The 7733-nt window shown below is 36.9% G+C and overlaps 1 pseudogene; it reads right to left on the reverse strand.

Moving 5' to 3' along the window:
• Positions 1 to 3391: 3391 nt before the first annotated feature.
• LOC101985041 lies at positions 3392 to 3947 on the reverse strand (annotated as a pseudogene).
• Between the last annotated feature and the right edge of the window lie 3786 nt (positions 3948 to 7733).

Genomic DNA, 7733 nt, shown 5'->3' on the forward strand with positions numbered 1-7733 from the left:
CACACACACACAAAGTCCAGAAACTTTGGAACAGCGTAAATCGTTGAGACATAAGGATGAATAAAGAGGAAGAATGACAGGTCAATAGTATAGACCAGCGCTCCATGAGGCTCTTAGAAGAAAACTTCCCCAAATTAAGGAAAAAATACACCCATACAGATACAAAAACACAAAAAATATCAAACACACAGGACCAGAAAAGAAACTCATTTGATGTTATACTTAAAACACCAAATATACAGAGGAAGGAAAATATCTTGAATGCTGCAGGAGAAAAATCACAAATTCAAGGAATGGAAAACCTATTAGAACAACAACTGGTTCCTCAATAAAATTTTTAAAGGCCCAAAGAGCCTAGAATACTGTGCCCTGAGTTCTAAAAGCCTATGGATGACAATCCAGCCAAATAATCTGCCATAGTTGAAGGAGGGGTTAGATATAAACAGGCTAAAAGAACCCATGTCTACTGCCACCAAACCAGTCTTCCAGAGAATACTAGAATCAATACTTCATCGTGAAGAGAGGAATACGAAAAGATTATAAAAAGAAAATAAATAAACCTACAATAGCTAGAACATAAAATAAGACTAAGAAAACAAACAACAAAAGAAAGAAGGAAGGAAGGAAGGAAGGAAGGAAGGAAGGAAGGAAGGAAGGAAGGAAGGAAGGAAATGACAGTACTCATCACATACCTTTCAACAATAACTTGAACTATTAATGTCCCCAACCAAACAACACAGGTTGGTTGCATAGATTAAAAAATAAGATCCAGGGTTGGGGATATTTCTCAAAGGTTCAGAGGGCTGGATGTTCTCTCTACTCAACTTCTTTTTCAAAACTTTCTATTTATTTTCTTATAAAAACTATCTCTTCTGATTTTACATACCAATCCCAGTTCTCACTGTCTCCCCATCCTCCTGTTCCCTCCACCTTCCTCCTCACTCCACCCTCCATCCACTCTTCAGAAAGAGTAAGGCTTCCCATAGGGAGTCAACAGTCTAGCACATTGCTTTGAGGAAGGACCAAGGCCCTCCTTACTATATCTAGGCTGAGCAAGGTATATTTCCAAAGAGAATGAGCTCCAAAAAGCCAGTACAAGAAGTAAGGATAAATCCTGGTCCCACTACCAGTGGCCCCACAGTCTGCCCCAGCCAAACAACTGTCGCCCACATTCAGAGGGCCTACAGGAAATGTAAAAATACAGTCCAAGATTTGTTACTAAAGGTTCTGGATACAGAAAAATTACTCTGTATCACAAAGAAACATGTAATTCCTGTGCTAATTAAATGACTTTATAGAGAGGGACAGGAACAAAAATCTTAACAAGTGAATTTAGAAAATGAACATGAGCGTGCTACTTTATACATTGTAGTCATAAGGGAGACAACTCTAGCTAAAATGCAAAGTTATGCAAATGTCATCATTCTATGCACTACGTAAGCAAATCACAGCTCCAGGTTTTATGGATTATATGCTATGACATATGATAAAGATATTACAGAACTAACAAAAAATAAAAAATAAAAGAATGCTGGCTGATCTTCCAGAGGCCCCAGCACACACATTCAAGCTCCCAGCCATCTCTAACTCCAGTACCAGGAGATTTGACGTCCTCTCCTAGTCTCCGTGAGCACAAAGCTTGTACAGAGTACACAGAAATAAGTCCAGGCAGAAAAGAATACATATATGATTATTTTTAATTTTTTAAAAGAAACAAAATGCATTTTTCTGTTTATAAGAAACTTGTAATACTTTCAACTATAAATACCATCTTAAAGTTAAGGCTAGGAAAAGTAATCTAAGCAAATGGAACCAGTAACCAAAGAGGTATAGCTATCCTAATATCTGACAAAATACATTTTAAACTAAAGCAAACCAAAAGAGGTAAAGAGAGCCACTTCATTCTAATCAAGGGAACAATCTACCAAGAAGACATGACTATTATAAATTTATATACACCAAACTTTGGCATACCCAGTTTCATAAAAGTATTCTACTGGACTATATGACCCTGATTAACTCAACCATAGCTGATTTCAATATCCTACTTTCCCCCAATAGATAGGTTTATCTGGACAAAATATAAACAGAGAAACCCTGGAATTAAATAATATTATATATGAAATGAACCTAACAGATATCTATAGAATGTTTCACCCAAACACAAAAGAATATGTATTCCACTCAGCAGTTCATCTTAGGTTCTCTAAATCAGACTGCATATTGAGACACAAAACAAATCTTAACAAAATCAGAAAAATTAAAATAACTCCATGTATTCTATCTGACCATAATATAATAAAGCCTAAAATCAATAGCAAGCAAATCTCTAGAAATTACACAAACTCAGAGATTTTAAACATTGAATGATGAATAGGTAAAATAAGAAAGAAAAATACTACTGAAACATAATGGAAATGAAAGCACAACATAACAAAATCGATATGACATACTAAAATCAGTCCAATATGGAAAATATATAGCTCTACGGGAATGTGCCTACATTGAAAATCAGAAAGACTGCAAACAAATGACTTACTGATGCAACTCAAGACTTTGGAGAATCAAGAGCAAACCATAACCAAATCCAGTAGATGGGAATAAATAATAAAAACAAGGGAGACATTAATGAAATAGAAACAAAGAAAATAATACAAAGAATCAACAAATCTGGCTCTTTGATAATATAAACAAGATTGACAGACCGTTAACCCCCCAACTAGCTAAAAGAAAGAGAAGATCCAAACAATTAGAATCAAAAACGAGTAGGGAAATATCACAACAGATGCCAAAGAAATTCATAGTATTATAGCGGTACATTCTAAGAACTTATTTTTTTAACAGTGGTACTTTTATTTACTTTGTTGAATCATAAGGTTGTAAAAACAATTGTTAAATTAGATACCAAGCAAAACAGAAAGGTACTTTAGAAATCCAGCTACCTTGGAGTTTATTTAAACTAAAAGAAAGGTCATGTTTTCATGCAATACATACTTGGTTCTTTAAATAACAATTGTGACAAACAGCAGAAAAAGTTAGAGAATGCTGCACTTGTGATCCACACAACACATCAACATTTGGGGTTGTACATGATTAAGGAAACATTTCACTTTTCAAAACACAGTCTGTAGAGGCATGCCTTTATGTGGGCATAGGAATGCAATTTAGAAAAGAAAAAAATCACACTGGAACTACTCAATTTCTTTAAAATCACTGAGCAAAAAAGCAACATTGAACTTCCATACTGAATTTAGGCAGCTTCTATACAGTACCTTGACTTAAATCCAAGAGCAAAGTTAAGATCTCCTCCTCTGTTTTTGGGAAACAACTGCATGGTAAACTGAGATGACTTTCCCTCTGGATTTTACCTGGGAGTGGCCTATTTAATACTTTATTTAAAAGAGGACAGGTTTCGCACTTTTATACTGATGCCACCAATGTTAATATTTCTTGGGAATCTCAGGAAGGTTCATATCCTTTACAACTGATAAGCCTGCCTCAGATCTCTTCTGTTTATTTTGTGCATTAATTTGTGTAACAATGTCATTCACGTTGGTCTCCAATACCATTCCCCCATCACTATTTCTGGAAGAATTGTGTGACCCTTGTCTACATGGAATATTAAATCTAGTTCACAGGCATTTTCTAAACATTTATCTAATGTTTCCACAAATACTTGAATTGGGTCTAAAATGCCAAGTTCACTTTCTGAGAAAGCCACACAGAAGACAAAATATAGCATTGCATAATGTCTATAAATCAGTTTGTTGTCAAAGCCTCCGATTAATAACCCTTCTAGGAAATTACAAATGTTCTCATCTCGCTTAGACACCATATGAAAAGTCTTCCTGATGATCTGATGTTGTGTTGATCTTCACTATAGGGCTGGGAGAACTTGAAGAGCTGTGGTACCTGTGGTTGCTGAAAATGAGGATGGCCTTGATCATGGCTGGGCTTGACCAACCCAGTGGGTGCTGGAGTCCTGGGCAGGGGTGGGCGTGCAAGCCTCACCTCTGGGAGCTTGCTGCCACTGCTTCTTCATCCGCCCCCTCCCACACGTGCTACTCGAATGTATACTCCATTAAATTGGAAAATATTTTTAAATGGATAAGTGTCCAGACTCAGCCAAATCACCAAAGTTAAACCAAGACAAGACCAACAACTTAAAGAGACCAATAACAAATAAGATAAAACTAATTTTAAAATGGCATATAACTAACAGAAGCCCAAATTCTAAATCCCAAGGAAACCAGTAAATAAAATAGAGAAGTAAGAAAGAGCCATTATGAGCCTCGTATAAGAATTAAAGCTCAACCATCAACCGAGCGGTTTTATGACTCAAAGGAACTTTCTGGGGTTAAGTTGAATGGGAACGCAGAAAAGGTACCTACATTTCTGAGACTATAGAAGAAACACATTGCAGATACATTGCAGTCTAGCAATCTTGTTTATAGCTAAAGTTATTTTAGAAGCTAGTCTGTGACCATTTCTGCTACTAATTGTGAGTCACATATATTTGTGTATATGCGTGTGGGTATAAAATAGGCATTGAACAACTTAATATGCATATTATATAAACTTCATACAAATCATATAATATATATATCAAGGAATAAAAATTTGGTAGCAAAACAATTTCCTGCAATTGTGATTATGACACATAAGTTAGTGTGGTGCTACTATCCTTGAAGGAAGATATTAATGCTGTGACATTTCAATTACCTTGTCATTTTTAATGGTTCTGAGTATTCAAATACTTAGTAGAGACTTTGTATTTTCACACACTCTTAAAAATCAGTGTTTGTAGCGGGCCGGTGGTGGCTTACACCTTTAATCCTCCAGCACTTGGGAGGCAGAAGTAGGCAGATCCCTGAGTTCAAGGACAGCCTGTTCTACAGTGGAAGTTCCAGGACAACCAGAGCTACACAAAGAAACTCTGTCTCAAAAAAAGGGGAAAAAATCAATATTATTTTACTAATACTTTTTAATTACCAAAGAAATAAGAACAAAAAATAATACTGGAAGTAACCTAAGATTCTGAGAATTCCAAGAAATTCTAATTGTTTTCTTTTTCTTCCCAAGTCTCTAAAAATAATACTTTTGAGGAATTTGGAAACACTGTCGCACATAGATTTTCACTCTTTTTAAGGCAGGACTTTCTGTCAGTCTTTTCATCTTTTGTGTGAGACAAAAAAGACTGCTTGCGGGTGAATCCAAATTCTTTGTTCCTCAGAGTGTCTCAACAAAACTCAATCCCAGGATGGATAAAAATTTAAACAATGTTTCCCAATGGGAATTGGCATGGCCCCCAAGCCTTTTTAATGCATCTAGTGGTCATAACATCTCTGTGTATAGGTTGTAAGTGATTTAATCTCAACTTTAACTGCTTTACACATGAATGATATTTATTGGTCCATGGACAGGACCCAGCTCGTGATCTTTTGATCAAGAAAATCTTACCACTTACTAGATGGCATGAGTTGCTGTACTCACATCTAGTAATTATACTCTTTGGAAGTTGTACCAGTCATTGATTCCCCACACAAAAGCGAGGTGGCCACAGAAATGCTGCCTAATAAATTAGCATCTCAAATTAAACTGGTAATCCTGCTTTGTCCTTTCTGTGCATTCCATAGCCTGTTCATCCTGTTCCAAACCCTAGGAGGCTGTCTTTAATGGTCTATCCTGTTCCGAACCCCAGGAGGCTGTCTTTAATGGTCTATCCTGTTCCAAACCCTAGGAGGCTGTCTTTAATGGTCTACATTAAGAGATCTCCGTGTCTTCTAGCTCTTGGCTGTGTTTGGTCAAAAACAAGCCAAAGGAGAAGGAGAGGGAGAGGAAAATGAGGCCAAGGTGTCCATTGATCTGGTTGGCTCTCTACAAGGTCACTTTGAGCTATCTGCCTAGATAGAACAAAGGTGGCCTTTCTGCATGACTCTTAATCTGACTACTGGTGATGGCCAGAGAGTGACAGTTCCTCTTCCCTTTTAAACTCTGTAGGGCGTTAAATTATCTCATATAATCCTTTTGAACAAAGACTCTAAGATGAGTTTGTTTACACCTCAAATTTGAATGTGTCATCTCTTCTGGTGGGACATTGATTTGTGAAACAACGAGAGGAGAATTTCTTTTTCCACTTGGTTCTGATAAAACTTTCAAGTTCTATACTTTGGATTTCATGGTATAGCTTTTTACTGATCTCTAGTACTGACTGTGGTCAGGGAGATTGAGTGCTTTGATTGGCCAAATCTTGTTTAAGTATATGGGGTCAATCTCACTAGATCCATGTGGATTCAGTTTGGGAGAGAATATTCTCAAGACAAGCTGGAATAGCTTGGTCCATAATTCACCTGTACCTATAAATCACAGAAATGTGCAGTCTCTGTTCATCCCTAGGATGCTAATGTTGTGTCTCTAAATTGGGTAAACAGACCGAGTTCTCATTCCAGTCTTCTTAGAGTTTTAGAATCTATGGATCTAATTTGACCAAATTTGTCTGTCTCCCTCTCTGTCACTGAGTATCACTACCACCTTGAACAAGTTAGCAACTATTCAGGGCCTTTCTCTTTATCTGAAAAATAAAGTGTGAGCTAAATAATCTCTTGGATATGTTGGAGATTTAAAAAAAAATTAATCTATGTTTAACTCAAGTTCAAAATGCTGGTGAAGGTTTTCATATTGTAAATATAATATTAAACTAAGGTTTCATCTCCCTTGGGAGTGAATATATGTAAAAAAAAATTAAAAACATAGTCTCTAGAGAAAAAACTAAGACTACAACTTTGGAAATGACTAAAAGTGTAGCCTTTTAGGAAAATCCAGTTGGGCAATCCTGAATAGCACCGCCTCCTGATGAATCGGCTTGTCTTCCATGCCTCTGCCATCTCAGTCATAATCTGGATTCTCAAAAGTGATGCTAAAATGTATCAGCAGGGCTACCTCCTTATTTTCTAGCTGCAGCTGGCACAGCACTTGGCTGACATTACCACCAGGGCAGCGAGCCATGGAGGAATAATGGTTCACTAAAGGTAGAGAGGGTAATGAACAGGCAGGATTGCCAATGCACCCTGTGCAGGTGACCAAATCACAAGCTGGGTACCATTTGCTTTGCATATATTTCAATAGATCTCTGTGCATATCCCTTCCACCACTTTCATAGAGCTCTGTGTGCCTAACATAGCCTCGGAACAACAGCGACAAAATAAATGATTGGCTTCCAAAAGCCAAAGGAAATGAATAGGTGACCAAGAGCTCTGGATATTAGAGGTGGTGGTTTTAAAATAAGATTCAACTTCTCAGCAACATTGTAAAGCAAAGGCCAATGACTTCGTTTTATTTTCATTAGACTCTATTATTTTTCAGCCAAGGGCAAATGCTCATACAATGAAATAGTATTAAAATATATGAATGCAAATTTAAGAACTCCAGCAGAACGGGTGAATAATTTATAAGTATACCAAATGAATCGAGTGCTCCTCCAACCACAATCCGTGTGCATCGCTACCCAAAGCCCCATAATTACACAGTAATTATCCAGTTCCTAACTTGAGACTCCAATATCAGAACTGGAAATTATATACCGGCTATACTTGGTTGTAGAGCAGAATGAGATTACTATCGCCACAAATTAGCAACTTGTTGGCATCTTTAAGGAAAATTTAAATATTTAGCATTGAAATGGACATGTTACAGGGTCTGCATATGCATTAGCTACACACATCATGTGTGCATTT

Source organism: Microtus ochrogaster, chromosome 10, assembly GCF_000317375.1.
Source record: "Microtus ochrogaster isolate Prairie Vole_2 chromosome 10, MicOch1.0, whole genome shotgun sequence".
Taxonomy (NCBI): Eukaryota; Metazoa; Chordata; class Mammalia; order Rodentia; family Cricetidae; genus Microtus; species Microtus ochrogaster.